The sequence below is a fragment of the Myxine glutinosa genome, chromosome 1 (assembly GCF_964187855.1).
Source record: "Myxine glutinosa chromosome 1, kmMyxGlut1.1, whole genome shotgun sequence".
NCBI classification, from domain to species: Eukaryota; Metazoa; Chordata; class Myxini; order Myxiniformes; family Myxinidae; genus Myxine; species Myxine glutinosa.
Window position 1 is genome coordinate 237,527,519 of NC_136261.1, and position 20,077 is coordinate 237,547,595.

General features: G+C 42.1%; 1 non-coding gene across 1 annotated transcript; it reads left to right on the forward strand.

Annotated features, from left to right (window-relative positions):
• The first annotated feature begins 14,751 nt into the window (after positions 1-14,751).
• On the forward strand, positions 14,752-14,823 carry TRNAE-UUC (transfer RNA glutamic acid (anticodon UUC)). The gene has a single exon. It is a non-coding gene; the product is annotated as a tRNA-Glu (tRNA).
• Positions 14,824-20,077: the final 5,254 nt, after the last annotated feature.

Here is a 20,077-nt window from a genome sequence, read left to right on the forward strand (position 1 = left end):
CGGGGTCACCAGTAAAGCGCGGCGTTACGCGCGCTGCTTGTGAGCAAGGAGGAAGCGGACAAGCGGTAACATATGAACGTCTTTATTGTAAGACTACACTGTAACACTGAACTCTTCCGGGCTGGTCGCCCGGTGTATATCCTGAGGCCACGCCTACCCCTCGGGCGTGGCCACCGCCCACTTGGTGCGTGGAATGATGTCACCACGCCAGTGGGCTTTTGTGTCCGCCACAGTATGGTGATTCAGTATTCAGGATATTCACCATCAACAACATGTTTGCCTTATTATTTGGTTTTTTTCATAACTAGAGTTGTTGATAGCTTTTCGAAAAAAGGAACATGTGGTATTGTGTGTTGTCTCAATCTGAAGGAAGGAATTATGTCTCGGAAATGATGAGGCAGAACCGGAAGTGACGTGTGAGAAGGTGTGGAAAGGACATGGAAGAGAGGTCTTTAAACCGTTTCGCTAAAGAACCTGTGCGTCTGCTGTCATCACTATTCAACAATAATCCCGAACATTTCCTCCCTCCACTTCCCCCCGTCACGTGACTTCCCTTTCCTCTCTCTCCTTCAGCAATGTTCTTCCTCTCCCATTAAAATAATATCCCACAACTCTTCTTTATCTCTTCACACAATGCATATTAATCACATTTCATAAACAATTATGAAATTGCCAATAATATTTAATAATTTAATATTTAATATATAATATTATTTCGTATGTAATTTAATATAATATTATTAATAATAATTTCTGGTGAAACTGCCAAAATCAAGACTCTCTGCTCACCTTCACTCTTTCATTCCTCTTTTCTCCCACCTCTGGAACAAACTCCCACACTCTCTTCAATCCCACTCCTCCCTCCAGGTCTTTAAAACAGTTGTTCACCATCATCTCTGATCTTCCCCCATCCAAAACCTTGATCTTTTCTACCCCTCTCTCCGCTCCCTTATGTGACCCCAGATCCACTTTTTTGAAATACCGACTTCTTTCCTGGAAGTGGTTGCTGTATTCATGTGTTTTATTCCTCGCCCACCCACCCCCCCTTTCCACGCCTCCTCCCCCCAAGCCCTCTCCCTCCCACAGATCTCCCGATGTTCTTTCTCTCAAATGTTGTACTTGTGTGCTTCCCCCTCTCTCCCCATCTTGTCTCCCACTCCCTTTATTTCGTCTTTTGTGTCCGTTCCTGGAAGTCCGAGTCATACCAAAGACAATTTTAACCTTTTGTGTGATTAATGTTTGCTCTTACACGAGCCTGGATGTTGTAGACAAAAAATTTTTTTTTTTTAAACAATATTCACTTCTGATTAAAAAAAAATTATTTCCCCATTCGATCTCTCATTACATCATTCTAGTTTTTCACGGCCGGAAATATCCGAAGTTGAGACGGAATTCACCGAATTAATGAAGAAGAAAATTTAATAAATTTTAATCTCATCCAGAATGCAAATGGTGTCATTTTGAACTCGGTACGGGACCTACGACACCTACCTCCTATCAACTACCTAACCTACTGATGCCAGAGTGATGGGTAAAATAGTGGCAAGAGGCTTTGGCTTCGCCGGCTCATTGCGGCTTTGCAGTCGGGTACTAGTATGTTGAAAAACCAGATTATGCTGGATCCCGTGGCTTGAGAATTTCGAAGCTTTGACGCACCAAATCGCTCAATGGAGGCCGCCATCTTGCGGATGCGGAAGTATGCATAACAAATTGAAAAAAGTTCAATAGGAGTTTGTTTCACCCGTCTTTTTTTGATTCACAATCCTATGCACCTCTAATTTGTAATTAAAATACTTTCAGACCAACCTCGTTCCCCAGGCCCACACGGGCCCTGGTTATCTTCAACGAAAATCGTCACCAATTACCAGAACCAATGAGATTCGAGCATTTGAAAAAATATTTCATAAAAGCTTTTTACCACATTTCGGATGCTGAAAATGGCGTCAAATATTCTCAAATTGACGAAGAATTATTTTTTTAGAAATCTCGCGGCTGTAGGGGATAGTTTTTCACGGCCGGAAATATCCGAAGTTGAGACGGAATTCAAAGAATTAATCAAGTAGGAAAGTTTATAAATTTTAATCTCATCCAGAATGCAAATGGTGTCATTTTGAACTAGGTACGGTACCTACTACACCTACCTACTATCAACAACCTAACCTACTGATGCCATAGTGATGGGTAAAATAGTGGCAAGAGCCTTTGGCCTCGCCGGCTCATTGCGGCTTTGCAGTCGGGTACTAGTATGTTGAAAAACCAGATTATGCTGGATCCCGTGGCTTGAGAATTTCGAAGCTTTGACGCACCAAATCGCTCAATGGAGGCCGCCATCTTGCGGATGCGGAAGTATGCATAACAAATTGAAAAAAGTTCAATAGGAGTTTGTTTCACCCGTCTTTTTTTGATTCACAATCCTATGCACCTCTAATTTGTAATTAAAATACTTTCAGACCAACCTCGTTCCCCAGGCCCACACGGGCCCTGGTTATCTTCAACGAAAATCGTCACCAATTACCAGAACCAATGAGATTCGAGCATTTGAAAAAATATTTCATAAAAGCTTTTTACCACATTTCGGATGCTGAAAATGGCGTCAAATATTCTAAAATTGACGAAGAATTATTTTTTAGAAATCTCGCGGCCGGAGGGGATAGTTTTTCACGGCCGGAAATATCCGAAATTGAGACGGAATTCACCGAATTAATCAAGTAGAAAATTTAATAAATTTTAATCTCATCCAGAATGCAAATGGTGTCATTTTGAACTCGGTACGGTACCTACGACACCTACCTCCTATCAACTACCTAACCTACTGATGCCAGAGTGATGGGTAAAATAGTGGCAAGAGGCTTTGGCTTCGCCGGCTCATTGCGGCTTTGCAGTCGGGTACTAGTATGTTGAAAAACCAGATTATGCTGGATCCCGTGGCTTGAGAATTTCGAAGCTTTGACGCACCAAATCGCTCAATGGAGGCCGCCATCTTGCGGATGCGGAAGTATGCATAACAAATTGAAAAAAGTTCAATAGGAGTTTGTTTCACCCGTCTTTTTTTGATTCACAATCCTATGCACCTCTAATTTGTAATTAAAATACTTTCAGACCAACCTCGTTCCCCAGGCCCACACGGGCCCTGGTTATCTTCAACGAAAATCGTCACCAATTACCAGAACCAATGAGATTCGAGCATTTGAAAAAATATTTCATAAAAGCTTTTTACCACATTTCGGATGCTGAAAATGGCGGCAAATATTCTCAAATTGACGAAGAATTATTTGTTTAGAAATCTCGCGGCTGTAGGGGATAGTTTTTCACGGCCGGAAATATCCGAAGTTGAGACGGAATTCAAAGAATTAATCAAGTAGGAAAGTTTATAAATTTTAATCTCATCCAGAATGCAAATGGTGTCATTTTGAACTAGGTACGGTACCTACTACACCTACCTACTATCAACAACCTAACCTACTGATGCCATAGTGATGGGTAAAATTGCGGCAAGAGGCTTTGGCTTCGCCGGCTCATTGCGGCTTTGCAGTCGGGAACTAGTAGCCGGCGAAGCCGGTGTTGTGAATGAACGCGTACGTATTATGTTGAAAAGCCAGATTTTGCTGGATCCCTTGAGAATTTCGAAGCTTTGACGCACCGAATCGCTCAATGCAGGCCGCCATCTTGCGGATGCGGAAGTATGCATAACAAATTGAAAAAAGTTCAACAGGAGTTTGTTTCACCCGTCTTTTTTTGATTCACATTCTTATGCACCTCTAATTTGTAATTAAAATACTTTAAGACCAACCTCGTTATCTTCAACGAAAATCGTCACCAAACACCGGAACCAATGAGATTCGAGCATTTGAAAAAATATTTAAAAAACCAAATCACTCAATGGAAGCCGCCATCTTCCGGATGCGGAAGTGTGCATAAAAAATTGCGAAAAAATTCAATAGGAGTTTGTTTCACCCGACTTTGTTTGATTCACAAACTAATGCACCTCTCATTTGTAATTAAAATACTTTAAGACCAACCTCGTTCCACGGCCCACACGGGCCCTGGTTATCTTCAACGAAAACCGTCACCAAACACCGGAACCAATGAGATTCGAGCATTTGAAAAAATATTTCAAAAAAGCTTTTTACCACATTTCGGACGCTGAAAACGGCGTCAAATATTCTAAAATTGACGAAGAATTATTTTTTTGAAATCTCGGGGCCATAGGGGATACTTTTTCACGGCCGGAAATATCCGAAGTTGAGACGGAATTCACTGAATCAATCAAGAAGGTAATTTTATAAATTTTAATCTCATCCAGAATGCAAATGGTGTCATTTTGAAATAGGAACGGTACCTACTACACCTACCTACTACCAACTACCTAACCTACTGATGCCAAAGTGATGGGGAAAATAGTCGCAAGGGGCTTTGGCTTCGCCGGCTCATTGCAGCTTTGCAGTCAGGAACTAGTAGCCGGCGAAGCCGGTGTTGTGAATGAACGCGTACATATTAGCCGGCGAAGCCGGTGTTGTCAATAAACGAGTACGTATTATGTCGAAAACCAGATTATGCCTTGGCTTGAGAATTCCGAAGCACAACGGAGGCTGCCATCTTGCGGATGCGGAAGTATGCATAACAAATTGAAACCGTTCAATAGGAGTTTCTTTCACCCGTCTTTGTTTGATTCACAATCTTATGCACCTCTAATGTGTTATTAAAATACTTTAAGACCAACCTCGGCCCGCTCGGCCTGGTTATCTTCAACGAAAAGCGTCACCAAACACCGGAACCAATGAGATTCGAGCATTTGAAAAAATATTTCTAAAACCAAATCACGCAATGGAGGACGCCATCGACCGGATGCGAAAATTTGCATAAAACAATTGCGAAAAAGTTCAATAGGAGTTTGTTTCACCTGTCGTTCTTTGATTCACAATCTAATGAACCTCTAATTTGTAATTAAAATACGTTAAGACCAACCTCGTTATCTTCAACGAAAATCGTCACCAAACACCGGAACCAATGAGATTCGAGCATTTCAAAAATTATTTCAAAAAACTTATTACGCGTTTCGGAGGGTGAAAACGGCGTCAAATATTCTAAAATTGACGAAGAATTATTTTTTAGAAATCTCGCGGCCGGAGGGGATAGTTTTTCACGGCCGGAAATATCCGAAATTGAGACGGAATTCACCGAATTAATCAAGAAGAAAATTTAATAAATTTTAATCTCATCCAGAATGCAAATGGTGTCATTTTGAACTCGGTACGGTACCTACGACACCTACCTCCTATCAACTACCTAACCTACTGATGCCAGAGTGATGGGTAAAATAGTGGCAAGAGCCTTTGGCTTCGCCGGCTCATTGCGGCTTTGCAGTCGGGTACTAGTATGTTGAAAAACCAGATTATGCTGGATCCCGTGGCTTGAGAATTTCGAAGCTTTGACGCACCAAATCGCTCAATGGAGGCCGCCATCTTGCGGATGCGGAAGTATGCATAACAAATTGAAAAAAGTTCAATAGGAGTTTGTTTCACCCGTCTTTTTTTGATTCACAATCCTATGCACCTCTAATTTGTAATTAAAATACTTTCAGACCAACCTCGTTCCCCAGGCCCACACGGGCCCTGGTTATCTTCAACGAAAATCGTCACCAATTACCAGAACCAATGAGATTCGAGCATTTCAAAAATTATTTCAAAAAAGCTTATTACGTGTTTCGGAGGGTGAAAACGGCGTCAAATACGTATTCTAAAATTGACGAAGAATTGTTTTTTAGAAATCTCGCGGCCGGAGGGGATAGTTTTTCACGGCCGGAAATATCCGAAATTGAGACGGAATTCACCGAATTAATCAAGAAGAAAATTTAATAGATTTAAATCTCATCCAGAATGCAAATGGTGTCATTTTGAACTCGGTACAGTACCTACTACACCAACCTACGACCAACTACCTAACCTACTGATGCCAGAGTGATGGGTAAAACAGTGGCAAGAGGCTTTGGCTTTGCCGGCTCATTGCGGCTTTGCAGTCGGGTACTAGTATGTTGAAAAACCAGATTATGCTGGATCCCTTGGCTTGAGAATTTCGAAGCTTTGACGCACCAAATCGCTCAATGGAGGCCGCCATCTTGCGGATGCGGAAGTATGCATAACAAATTGAAAAAGTTCAAAAGGAGTTTGTTTCACCCGTCTTTGTTTGATTCACAATCATATGCACCTCTAATTTGTAATTAAAACACTTTAAGACCAACCGCGTTCCCCGGGCCCTGGTTATCTTCAACGAAAATCGTAACCAATTACCGGAACCAATGAGAGTCGAGCATTTGAAAAAATATTTTAAAAAAGCTTTTTACCACATTTCGGATGCTGAAAACGGCGTCAAATATTCTCAAATTGACGAAGAATTATTTTTTAGAAATCTCGCGGCCGTAGGGGATAGTTTTTCACGGCCGGAAATATCCGAGGTTGAGACGGAATTCACCGAATTAATCAAGAAGGAAAGTTTATAAATTTTAATCTCATCCAAAATGCAAATGGTGCCATTTTGAAATAGGTACGGTACCTACTACACCTACCTACGACCAACTACCTAACCTACTGATGCCAAAGTGATGGGGAAAATAGTGGCAAGGGGCTTTGGCTTCGCCGGCTCATTGCGGCTTTGCAGTCGGGAACTAGTAGCCGGCGAAGCCGGTGTTGTGAATGAAAGCGTACGTATTATGTTGAAAAGCCAGATTTTGCTGGATCCCTTGAGAATTTCGAAGCTTTGACGCACCAAATCGCTCAATGGAGGCCGCCATCTTGCGGATGCGGGAGTATGCATGACAAATTGATAAAAGTTCAATAGGAGTTTGTTTCACGGGTCTTTTTTTGATTCACAATCTTATGCACCTCTAATTTGTAATTAAAATACTTTTAGACCAACCTCGTTATCTTCAACGAAAATCGTCACCAAACACCGGAACCAATGAGATTCGAGCATTTGAAAAAATATTTAAAAAACCAAATCACTCAATGGAGGCCGCCATCTTCCGGATGCGGAAGTATGCATAAAAAATTGCGAAAAAATTCAATAGGAGTTTGTTTCACTCGACTTTGTTTGATTCACAATCTAATGCACCTCTCATTTGTAATGAAAAAACTTTTTTTTTTTTTTTTTTTTTTTTTTGTATACAAGATCGAGGCTCGTGAAAGAGCGAACATTAATTACACAGAAAGACAAACAGACACATAAAACAAATAACATCGGGAGCGGTAGACAAGATGGGGAGAGAGGGGGAAGGACACAAACACAACATTTGAGAGCAGGGACCGAGAGACATGGAGACATCGAGAGATCTGTGGGAGGGAGAGGGCTTTGGGGGGAGACATGTGAAGGGGGGGAGGCATGTGAAGGGGGGGAGGCATGTGAAGGGGGGGGGGTGGGAGAGGTATAAACATATGGACACTGCCAGGATTTCCAGGAAAGAAGTTGGAATTTCAAACAAGGTGGATCTGGGGTGAATTAGTGGGGGTAGAAAAGATCAAGGTTATGGATGGGGGAAGATAAGAGATGGTGGTGAACAGCTCTTTTAAAGACCTGGAGGGAGGAGAGGGATTGAAGGGAGTGTGGGAGTTTGTTCCACAGGCGGGAGAAAAGAGGAATGAAAGAGTGAAGGTGAGCAGAGAGCCGAGATTTCGGCAGTTTAACCATCAGAGGGTTGCTGGCAGATCTTGTGCGACCTGTAGGAATATTTGGGGGACAGAGCACAGAGAGAGCTGGGGGAGCAAGGCCGGAGAGGAGTCGGTAGAAGACAGAAAGACCACCTACCTGCCTGCGGTGAGTGAGTGAAAGGCCCTCAGAGATAGCTTCATCGCGGGAGATTCCAATGATTTTGAAAGCTTTGGATTCAACAGCGTGAAGCCGAGCCAGGTGTGAGGCAGGAGCACCAGCCCATAGGGGAGAACAGTATTCCATTGAGCTGCGGATGAAAGCCTTGTATGTGGTGAGGAGCTCAGGTGTGCCGAGGAAGGACTTCGCACGACGGAGGATGCCCAGTCGGCGACTGGCTTTGGAGGCCAGCTTGGAAATGTGGTTTTCCCAAGAAAGATCATGGCAGATAGTGAGACCCAAAAGCTTGAGTGACAGAACTTCTTGGAGAGGATTGTTGAGAAAGTAGATGGGAGGGTTGTCCAGTCAATCTTTTCAGAGAGACATAGTAAGAGAGTGAGATTTGGCAGGATTGAAAGACATGTTCCACTTGTTTGACCAGTCTGTGATTTTGTCCAGGTCTTCAGAGAGTGAGGAGGCTGCAGACTGCCGATCTGAGGGAAGAGGAATGGAGCGGCAGAGAGTGGAGTCATCAGCAAAGAGATAGAGAGGATTTTCCAGAGAGTCAGAGAGATCATTGATAAAGACCAGAAAAAGCACAGGGCCCAGCACACTTCCTTGGGGAACTCCAGCCTGAACAGGAAGGGGAGATGAGAGAAATCCATTCAGGGCCACACGTTGACTACGACCAGAGAGGAAGTCCGCAAGCCATGCATGGAGATTTCCATGGATACCATAGGAGGAGAGTTTGGTGAGCAGAGCTGGGTGCCAGACCGTATCAAAGGCCCTTGATATGTCAAGGGAGACAGCTCTGATTTCCTGTTTGGCATTGAGGACCTCCATCCATTGTTGAGACAGCAGAAGCAGCATGTCCAGAGTAGAGTGACCTGGTCTGAAACCAAATTGATGATCAGAGATCAAGCCATTGGAGAAGAGGAAAGATTTCATATCCGAAGCAATGATGGATTCCATGACTTTGCTGATAATTGGGAGCAGGCTGATTGGTCTGTAGTTGCAAGGATCTGTTTTTGCACCTTTTTTGTGTAAAGCGGTAATGTTAGCTGATTTCCAGGATGCTGGCAGATGACCTTGAGCAAAAGATAGGGTGAAAAGAACAGAGAGAGGGTGAGATAGAGCGGCAGAGCAGGATTTTAGGACCCATGGGCTGATGCCGTCTGGTCCAGTTGCAGAATCAGAGTCGAGGTTTGACAAAAACTCCTCCACCTTGTCAGGAGAGAAGGACACAGAGTCCAGGAGCAGTTGGGTTCGACTGGGAAAGGTGGGAACAGAGAGAGATGGGTTTGGGACTAAGGATTTCGAGGCGAACACAGAGTTGAGGCATTCGGCTTTGTCACGTGCAATGTCAACTGTGTGTCCATTTGAGGTAAGGGAGGGGATGGAGGGGGAACAAACACCAGAAACGGATTTACTTTAAGACCAACCTCGTTCCCCGGGCCCACACGGGCCCTGGTTATCTTCAACGAAAATCGTCACCAAACACCGGAACCAATGAGATTCGAGCATTTGAAAAAATATTTCAAAAAAGCTTTTTACCACATTTCGGACGCTGAAAACGGCGTCAAATATTCTAAAATTGACGAAGAATTATTTTTTAGAAATCTCGCGGCCATAGGGGATAGTTTTTCACGGCCGGAAATATCCGAAGTTGAGATGGAATTCACCGAATCAATCAAGAAGGAAATTTTATAAATTTTAATCTCATCCAGAATGCAAATGGTGTCATTTTGAAATAGGTACAGTACCTACTACACCTACCTACTACCAACTACCTAACCTACTGATGCCAAAGTGATGGGGAAAATAGTGGCAAGGGGCTTTGGCTTCGCCGTCGGGAACTAGTAGCCGGCGAAGCCGGTGTTGTGAATGAACGCGTACATATTAGCCGGCGAAGCCGGTGTTGTCAATAAACGCGTACGTATTATGTCGAAAACCAGATTATGCCTTGGCTTGAGAATTCCGAAGCGCAATGGAGGCCGCCATCTTGCAGATGCGGAAGTATGCATAACAAATTGAAAACGTTCAATAGGAGTTTCTTTCACCCGTGTTTGTTTGATTCACAAGCTTATGCACCTCTAATGTGTTATTAAAATACTTTAAGACCAATCTCGGCCTGCACGGGCCTGGTTATCTTCAACGAAAATCGTCACCAAACACCGGAACCAATGAGATTCGAGCATTTGAAGAAATATTTCAAAAACCAAATCACTCAATGGAGGCCACCATCTTCCGGATGTGGAAGTATGCATAAAGAAAATTGCGCAAAAGTTCAATAGGAGCTTGCTTCACCCGTCTTTGTTTGATTCACATTCTTATGCACCTCTAATTTGTAATTAAAACACTTTAAGACCAACCGCGGCCCCGGGCCCTGGTTATCTTCAACGAAAATCGTAACCAATTACCGGAACCAATGAGATTCGAGCATTTGAAAAAATATTTCAAAAAAGGTTTTTACCACATTTCGGACGCTGAAAACGGCGTCAAATATTCTCAAATTGACGAAGAATTATTTTTTAGAAATCTCGCGGATGTAGGGGATAGTTTTTCACGGCCGGAAATATCCGAAGTTGAGACGGAATTCACCGAATTAATCAAGAAGGAAAGTTTATAAATTTTAATCTCATCCAAAATGCAAATGGTGTCATTTTGAAATAGGTACGGTACCTACTACACCTACCTACTACCAACTACCTAACCTACTGATGCCAAAGTGATGGGGAAAATAGTGGCAAGGAGCCTTGGCTTCGCCGGCTCATTGCGGCTTTGCAGTCGGGAACTTGTAGCCGGCGAAGCCGGTGTTGTGAATGAACGCGTACATATTATGTTGAAAAACCAGATTATGCTGGATGCCTTGAGAATTTCGAAGCTTTGACGCACCAAATCGCTTAATGGAGGCCGCCATCTTGCGGATGCGGAAGTATGCATGACAAATTGATAAAAGTTCTAAAGGAGTTTGTTTCATGGGTCTTTTTTTGATTCACAATCTTATGCACTTCTAATTTGTAATTAAAATACTTTTAGACCAACCTCGTTATCTTCAACGAAAATCGTCACCAAACACCGGAACCAATGAGATTCGAGCATTTTGAGCAAATGCAAATGAGATTCGAGCAAATGAGATTCGAAATATTTAAAAAACCAAATCACTCAATGGAGGCCGCCATCTTCCGGATGCAGAAGTGAGATTCGAGCATTTGAAAAAATATTTTAAAAACCAAATCACTCAATGGAGGCCGCCACCTTCCGGATGCAGAAGTGTGCATAAAAAATTGTGAAAAAATTCAATAGGAGTTTGTTTCACCCGACGTTGTTTGATTCACAATCTAATGCACCTCTCATTTGTAATTAAAATACTTTAAGACCAACCTCGTCCCCCGGGCCCACACGGGCCCTGGTTATCTTCAACGAAAATCGTCACCAAACACCGGAACCAATGAGATTCGTGCATTTGAAAAAATATTTCAAAAAAGCTTTTTAACACATTTCGGATGCTGAAAACGGCGTCAAATATTCTAAAATTGACGAAGAATTATTTTTTAGAAATCTCGCGGCCAGAGGGGATAGTTTTTCACGGCCGGAAATATCCGAAGTTGAGATGGAATTCACCGAATCAATCAAGAAGGAAATTTTATAAATTTTAATCTCATCCAGAATGCAAATGGTGTCATTTTGAAATAGGTACGGTACCTACTACACCTACCTACGACCAACTACCTAACCTACTGATGCCAAAGTGATGGGGAAAATAGTGGCAAGGGGCTTTGGCTTTGCCGGCTCATTGCAGCTTTGCAGTCGGGAACTAGTAGCCGGCGAAGCCGGTGTTGTGAATGAACGCGTACATATTAGCCGGCGAAGCTGGTGTTGTCAATAAACGCGAACGTATTATGTCGAAAACCAGATTATGCCTTGGCTTGAGAATTCCGAAGCGCAATGGAGGCCGCCATCTTGCGGATGCGGAAGTATGCATAACAAATTGAAAACGTTCAATAGGAGTTTCTTTCACCCGTCTTTGTTTGATTCACAATCTTATGCACCTCTAATGTGTTATTAAAATACTTTAAGACCAACCTCCGCCCGCACGGGCCTGGTTATCTTCAACGAAAAGCGTCACCAAACACCGGAACTAATGAGATTCGAGCATTTGAAAAAATATTTCGAAAACCAAATCACGCAATGGAGGCCGCCATCGACCGGATGCGGAAGTTTGCATAAAACAATTGTGAAAAAGTTCAATAGGAGTTTGTTTCACCTGTCGTTCTTTGATTCACAATCTAATGAACCTCTAATTTGTAATTAAAATACGTTAAGACCAACCTCGTTATCTTCAACGAAAATCGTCACCAAACACCGGAACCAATGAGATTCGAGCATTTCAAAAATTATTTCAAAAAAGCTTATTACGTGTTTCGGAGGGTGAAAACGGCGTCAAATATTCTAAAATTGACGAAGAATTGTTTTTTAGAAATCTCGCGGCCGGAGGGGATAGTTTTTCACGGCCGGAAATATCCGAAATTGAGACGGAATTCACCGAATTAATCAAGAAGAAAATTTAATAGATTTTAATCTCATCCAGAATGCAAATGGTGTCATTTTGAACTCGGTACAGTACCGACTACACCAACCTACGACCAACTACCTAACCTACTGATGCCAGAGTGATGGGTAAAACAGTGGCAAGAGGCTTTGGCTGAGCCGGCTCATTGCGGCTTTGCAGTCGGGTACTAGTATGTTGAAAAACCAGATTATGCTGGATCCCTTGGCTTGAGAATTTCGAAGCTTTGACGCACCAAATCGCTCAATGGAGGCCGCCATCTTGCGGATGCGGAAGTATGCATAACAAATTGAAAAAAGTTCAAAAGGAGTTTGTTTCACCCGTCTTTGTTTGATTCACAATCATATGCACCTCTAATTTGTAATTAAAACACTTTAAGACCAACCGCGTTCCCCGGGCCCTGGTTATCTTCAACGAAAATCGTAACCAATTACCGGAACCAATGAGAGTCGAGCATTTGAAAAAATATTTTAAAAAAGCTTTTTACCACATTTCGGATGCTGAAAACGGCGTCAAATATTCTCAAATTGACGAAGAATTATTTTTTAGAAATCTCGCGGCCGTAGGGGATAGTTTTTCACGGCCGGAAATATCCGAAGTTGAGACGGAATTCACCGAATTAATCAAGAAGGAAAGTTTATAAATTTTAATCTCATCCAAAATGCAAATGGTGCCATTTTGAAATAGGTACGGTACCTACTACACCTACCTACGACCAACTACCTAACCTACTGATGCCAAAGTGATGGGTAAAATTGTGGCAAGAGGCTTTGGCTTCGCCGGCTCATTGCGGCTTTGCAGTCGGGTACTAGTAGCCGGCGAAGCCGGTGTTGTGAATGAACGCGTACGTATTATGTTGAAAAGCCAGATTTTGCTGGATCCCTTGAGAATTTCGAAGCTTTGACGCACCAAATCGCTTAATGGAGGCCGCCATCTTGCGGATGAGGCAGTATGCACAACAAATTGAAAAAAGTTCAAGAGGAGTTTGTTTCACCCGTCATTTTTTGATTCACAATGCTATGCACCTCTAATTTGCAATTCAAATACTTTAAGACCAACCTCGGCCCGCACGGGCCTGGTTATCTTCAACGTAAATCGTCACCAAACACCGGAACCAATGAGATTCGAGCATTTTAAAAAATATTTAAAAAACCAAATCACTCAATGGAGGCCGCCATCTTCTGTATGCGGAAGTGTGCATAATAAAATTGCGAAAAAGTTCAATAGGAGTTTGTTTCACCCGACCTTGTTTGATTCACAATCTTATGCACCTCTAATTTGTAATTAAAATAATTTAAGAACAACCTCGTTCCCCTGGGCCCACACGGGCCCTGCTTATCTTCAACGAAAATTGGTAACTAATTACCGGAACCAATGAGATTCGAGCATTTGAAAAAATATTTCATAAAAGCTTTTTACCACATTTCGGACGCTGAAAACGGAGTCAAATATTCTCAAATTGACGAAGAATTATTTTTTAGAAATCTCGTGGCCGTAGGGGATAGTTTTTCACGGCCGGAAATATCCGAAGTTGAGACGGAATTCACCGAATTAATCAATAAGGAAAGTATATAAATTTTAATCTCATCCAAAATCCAAATGGTGTCATTTTGAACTAGGTACGGTACCTACTACATCTACCTACTATCAACTACCTAACCTACTGATGCCACAGGGATGGGTAAAATAGTGGCAAGGGGCTTTGGCTTTGCAGTCGGGTACTAGTACTCCCACCAAGGTATGAAGTCCATGAAAAAGAATGATGAACATTTAAAAGGAGTAGCTTGTTGCCATTTTCGACGCCATCTTTATCGAAAGCCGCCATTTTCAAGCAGTGTTCAAGTAATTCAGCACTTTGGCTGAATCACCTTTCATAAACAATTTAAAGAATTCACTTCTGATCAAAAAAAATTATTTTCCCATTCGATCTCTTATGACATCATTCAATATTCCTCCTTGTGCAGGTGCATGTGTGCAGCCTATATATAACTCCAAGCACAACCCCACACCTCCCCCTTCCACAAATTTCCCCGAAAACCTGAAACTTTGTGCTGATTTTGCCTCCATAATGTGAGAAGAAAATGTTTCTCTTTAAATGACCAAATCATATTGATTTGAGCGAATGTTTCAACAATAAGAGTTCCGGTATTTCATTTACTCACGAATAGTAACCAGGTGTGCATGTGCAGGAAGGTAAAAGGTTGTTGTTACGTTTCTGGTGGATGAAAACCTCGGAGTGTTTCACAAAATCAGTCTCATTCATTCTCCAGTTCGTGTATTTCAAGCGTCTCATTCTCCTTCGTGTGCCTGTGTCCTTCCTAACCAACCACGTGATTTTCATTTATTAACACCTGATTTCCCCCAGTCACGTCAAGTCATGTGTCTCCCTGGTGGTCTAGTGGTTAGGATTCGACGCTTTCACCGCAGCGGCCCGGGTTCGATTCCCGGTCAGGGAACATTTTTTTTATTAAACTACATTTTTAACCGTTGGTAATTTCACAACGTCGTTATTTTTTAACCACATTCAATCTTGCTTGTTGGAGCGTCTATTAATCAGTCTGGAAGGTCGGTGGTTCAAATCCCTGCTCTGAGTCTGGAAGGTCGGTGGTTCAAATCCCTGCTCTGAGTCTGGAAGGTCGGTGGTTGAAATCCCTGCTCTGGGTCTGGAAGGTCGGTGGTTTAAATCCCTGCTCTGAGTCTGGAATTAAATCCCTGCTCTGAGTCTGGAAGGTCGGTGGTTCAAATCCCTGCTCTGAGTCTGGAAGGTCGGTGGTTCAAATCCCTGCTCTGAGTCTGGAAGGTCGGTGGTTCAAATCCCTGCTCTGAGTCTGGAAGGTCGGTGGTTCAAATCCCGACCGAGTCAAACCAAAGACTTTAAAATGGAACATGATGCTTTCTTGCTTGATGTTCAGCATTTAGAAAAGGCGGAATTCTAATTTAAAAGGGTATTTTCTTGGACCGAACTGATAAACAACCATAGGTTGGTAATATCCTTGCACAGACGTTGAGAGGGTGAACGGGTGGAAGTTTCGCCAAGGAAGCTCATGTTATTACTTTGCAGGCCTGGTGTTGGTCTGACGGTCACATATCTGAACGATCCTACTCGTCCATGTGCCAGGTGCAAACATTTTTCAAGGTGAGTATCAATTTGAGAGAGTGAATCCCACTATGATTTTTACTTCCACCAAGGTATGACGTCCATGAAAAAGAATGATGAACATTTCAAAGGAGTTGCTTGTTGCCATTTTCGACGCAATCTTTTTGAAAGCCGCCATTTTCAAGCAGTGTTCAAGTAATTCAGCACTTTGGCTGCACGGCAAATTCTGGTTGTCAAATCATAACTTGTGTTGATCAATTGTTGTTCGCTATAATTAGGAACATGTCAATATTTATTTTAACCATTTTTGTCATGTTTGCCTTGAATTCTTTCAAATGCCAAGAAAAAGCCGAAATTTGTTATTTTTAAACATGTCACTCCCAAAAAGATGTGTAACAGAATTGTTCAACTAAATTGCGACAGACCTTTTATGAGCTCAGAATTCTGCTGACCTGCCTATGCGAGCAGCCTCACATCCACAAAGACGAATCAGATGTTTGAGCAAATGTTGGCTTACGGGACAACGACTGGACAAATCCATTTGGCCAGGACCCTTCAGATCTTGTCAATATCTCGGGAGTACCTGCCAGACCTGAAGTTTATCGTGACCTGCTACATACACCACAGAAAGGGAAGGAGGCTCACAAGGTATTTCAGGAGCAGAGCCTCCAAAAATTGAAGGTTTCTCCACAAAAAAGCTGACTTGAAAGGGTTTGTTGAAGTCAATGAGAAACTGTGAAGGGCACAAACAATTCGGAGGCAGTTCTGCAGAATAACAGGGGATTGTTTGTCACTATGATACTCATGATTTATCATTCGTGATTATCCGATGGTTAATCTCGAAATTTTAACCATGATCATGATTATCATTAAAATATTCTCCAGGTGGAGGCACTTCAGTGGTAGAATTTCGTGTCAATCGGACCAACGGTTGCAGAGAAAAGGAATTTTAAAAATGCAGACATGTGCAGACATATACGCCACACGTGCGAATAAAACGAATGCCGAACCCTGATTTTCGCTTTGCGAGGTCAGACTAATAAGCGTGTGGTGTCAACAGGCACAAAACAACGACAAATCCATTCCTGGTCATGGCAATATCATGCATTGTCGGAACATGAAATATGATGAGACGGCAGGTACGAGCCGACCTTTACATGCTCTGCTGTCGCCAGACACAGCATATATCCCGTTTGATGGGCCTAGGTTGCCTTTCTCTTTCTATTTCGACTTTGTTCAGCCGCCATGACACCTTTATCAGCAGGTGAGACAGTGCAATGCATTGTGGGATGCCATCAACCAATCCAAAGTTCATCCACACCTTATTCAGCCTTATCTGGTGGATTATAGCTATCCTCCTCTAATCCACCCAGACTTTATCCATCCGATAGTTTGTCATTGGAGAGGAATTTTAACCATCGGAAAGGAATTTTAACCTTAGGATAGGAATTTTAACCATCGGATAGGAATTTTAACCACAAGATAGGAATTTTAACCATCGGATCAGAATTTTAACCACAGGATAGGAATTTTAACCATCAGATAGGAATTTTTAACCACAGGATAGGAATTTTAACCATCGGATCGGAATTTTAACCATTGGATCGGAATTTTAACTATTGGATCGGAATTTTAACCACAGGATAGGAATTTTAACCATCGGATCAGTATTTTAAGCACAGATAGGAAGTATAACCATCGGATTGGAATTGTAACCACAGGATAGGAATTTTAACCATCGGATAGGAATTTTAAATTCACGATAGGAATTTTAACCGTGGGATCGAAATTGTAACCTTTGGATAGGAATATTAAACATTGGATAGGAATTTTAAGCATCGGATCGGAATTATAACCACAAGATAGGCATTTTCACCACCGGAAAGGAATTTTAACCACAGGAGAGGAATTTTAATGTTTGGATCGGAATTTTAACCAGAGGAAAGGAATTTTAACCATCGGACAGGAATTTTAACCATAGGATAGGAATTTTAACCATCGGATCGGAATTTTAACCATTGGATAGGAATTTTAACGTTCGGATTGGAATTTTAACCACTGGATAGGAATTTTAACCAGAGGATCGGTATTTTAACCTCAGGATAGGAATTTTAACCAGCGGATCGGAATTTTAACCACAGGATAGGAATTTTAACCATCGGATCAGAATTTTAACCACAGGATAGGAATTTTAACCATTGGATCAGAATTTTAACCATTGGATCGGAATTTTAACTATTGGATCAGAATTTTAACCATCGCGTCAGAATTTTAACCACAGGAAAGGAATTTTAACCGTTGGACAGGAATTTTAACCACAGGATAGGAATTTTAACCATTGGATCGGAATTTTAAGCACAAGATAGGAAGTATAACCATCGGATTGGAATTGTAACCACAGGATAGGAATTTTAACCATCGGATAGGAATTTTAACTACAAGATAGGAATTTTAACCGCGGGATCGAAATTGTAACCTTTGGATAGGAATTTTAACCTTTGGATAGGAATTTTAAGCATCGGATCGGAATTATAACCACAAGATACGCATTTTAACCACCGTGAAGGAATTTTAACCATAAGATAGGAATTTTAACCTCAGGATAGGAATTTTAACCACAGGATAGGAATTTTAATCACAGGATAGGAATTTTAACCACAAGATAGGAATTTTAACCACACGATAGCGCCTATGTCGTGGTTATATTATCAGAGTTTCTAGCAACTGAGCACACGACTTCACAAGAAGGACAAACCAAGTTTACCCCACAACCCCTCATGATCATTGAACAGAGAGGTCCTGCTACCTACACACTCTCTGATGGGAAGGTGTGGAATGCAATTCATGTCACACCTGATATTCAAACCACAAAATGGACTTGCTGCTGAAGTCTCACAGGTTTTGAGGTAACTCTGACCAACAAATGCCTCCACAAGTCTTTGCCCGAGGTGTTTGTCGTGGACCAGACATCGTCAAGCTCCTGAATGGACAAAGGACTTTGTCATGTGACATGTTTACCTCCAATCACATGCTGACTATATTATTTGTTTTTCATTCCTGATTGTTATTACGTAATTAAGCAGTTGTGATCATTTTCACCAAAAAGGGATATGTGGTATGGTGAATCAGTATCTATATAATAATAGCGTAAGGACTCGACTTTGTTATCCCTTTTACGCCGCACCCAGTGACCCGATGCCCACGGCACTAATGGATTTACAATCTACGAACCGCGCTCTTTGTTTATCACATACAGCCATACTCGAAAAATCTGAATTAGCCGACGTTGGGGCCCAAAAGCATCCGATTAACTGCCGATACGACGCCATCTTACGACGCCATCGTATTGGCGTCTGCTGGACGAAGGCGAAGCAAGCCGTCCGCTGATTGGACAATCGAAGGCGACAGCAAGCCGTCCACTGAGTGGACAATCCCAGAGTGGTGCTATGCCGATTCCTATTACGAATCCATTCATTTTTCAAAAGTATATCGTGGCGTTGTCATTTAAGTAGATTGCAATAAATACGTTGTTCATATACGCACTCTTCATTCTCATCTTTCTTCCTAACTCTTACTCGGACAAGCAAATCCCCTATGCCATCCATAATGGTACACTCTATCCATACACCACATCCTCCCTTCCGTGGATGTTCCACGGGTTTCGGCTAGTTCATTATATTACCATCAACAACATGTTTACTCTATTTTTTATTTTTTTTTCATAACTAGAGTTGTTGATATCTTTACGAAAAAAGGAACATGTGGTGTTGTGTTTTGTCTCAATCTGAAGGAATGAATGATGTCTTGGAAATGAGGACACAGAACCGGAAATGACGTGTGAGAAGGTGTGGAAAGGACATGGAAGAGAGGTCATTAAACCGTTTCGCTGAAGAACCTGTGCGTCTGTTGCCATTACTATTCAAAAATAATCCCGAACATTTCTTCCCTCCACTCACCACCGTCACGTGACTTCCCTTTCCTCTGTCCTTCAGCAAGTTCTTCCTCTCCCAATAAAATAATATCCCACAACTCTTCTTTATCACTTCACACAATGCATATTAATCACCTTTCACAAACAATGAAGAAATTGCCAATAATATTTAATAATTTAATATTTAATATATAATATTATTTAATATATAATTTCATATAATATTATAAATAATAATTTCTGGTGAAACTGCCAAAATCAAGACTCTCTGCTCACCTTCACTCTTTCATTCCTCTTTTTTCCGACCTCTGGAACAAACTCCCACACTCTCTTCAATCCCACTCCTCCCTCCAGGTCTTTAAAACAGCTGTTCAACACCATCTCTGATCTTCCCCCATCCAAATCCTTGATCTTTTCTACCCCTGTCTCCCGCTCCCTTATGTGACCCCAGATACACTTTTTTGAAATACCGACTTCTTTCCTGGAAGTCGTTGCTGTATTCATGTGTTTTATACCTCGCCCACCCACCCCCCCTTTCCACGCCTCCTCCCCCCAAGCCCTCTCCCTCCCACAGATCTCCCGATGTTCCTTCTCTCAAATGTTGTACTTGTGTGCTTCCCCCTCTCTCCCCATCTTGTCTCCCACTCCCTTTATTTCGTCTTTTGTGTCCGTTCCTGGAAGT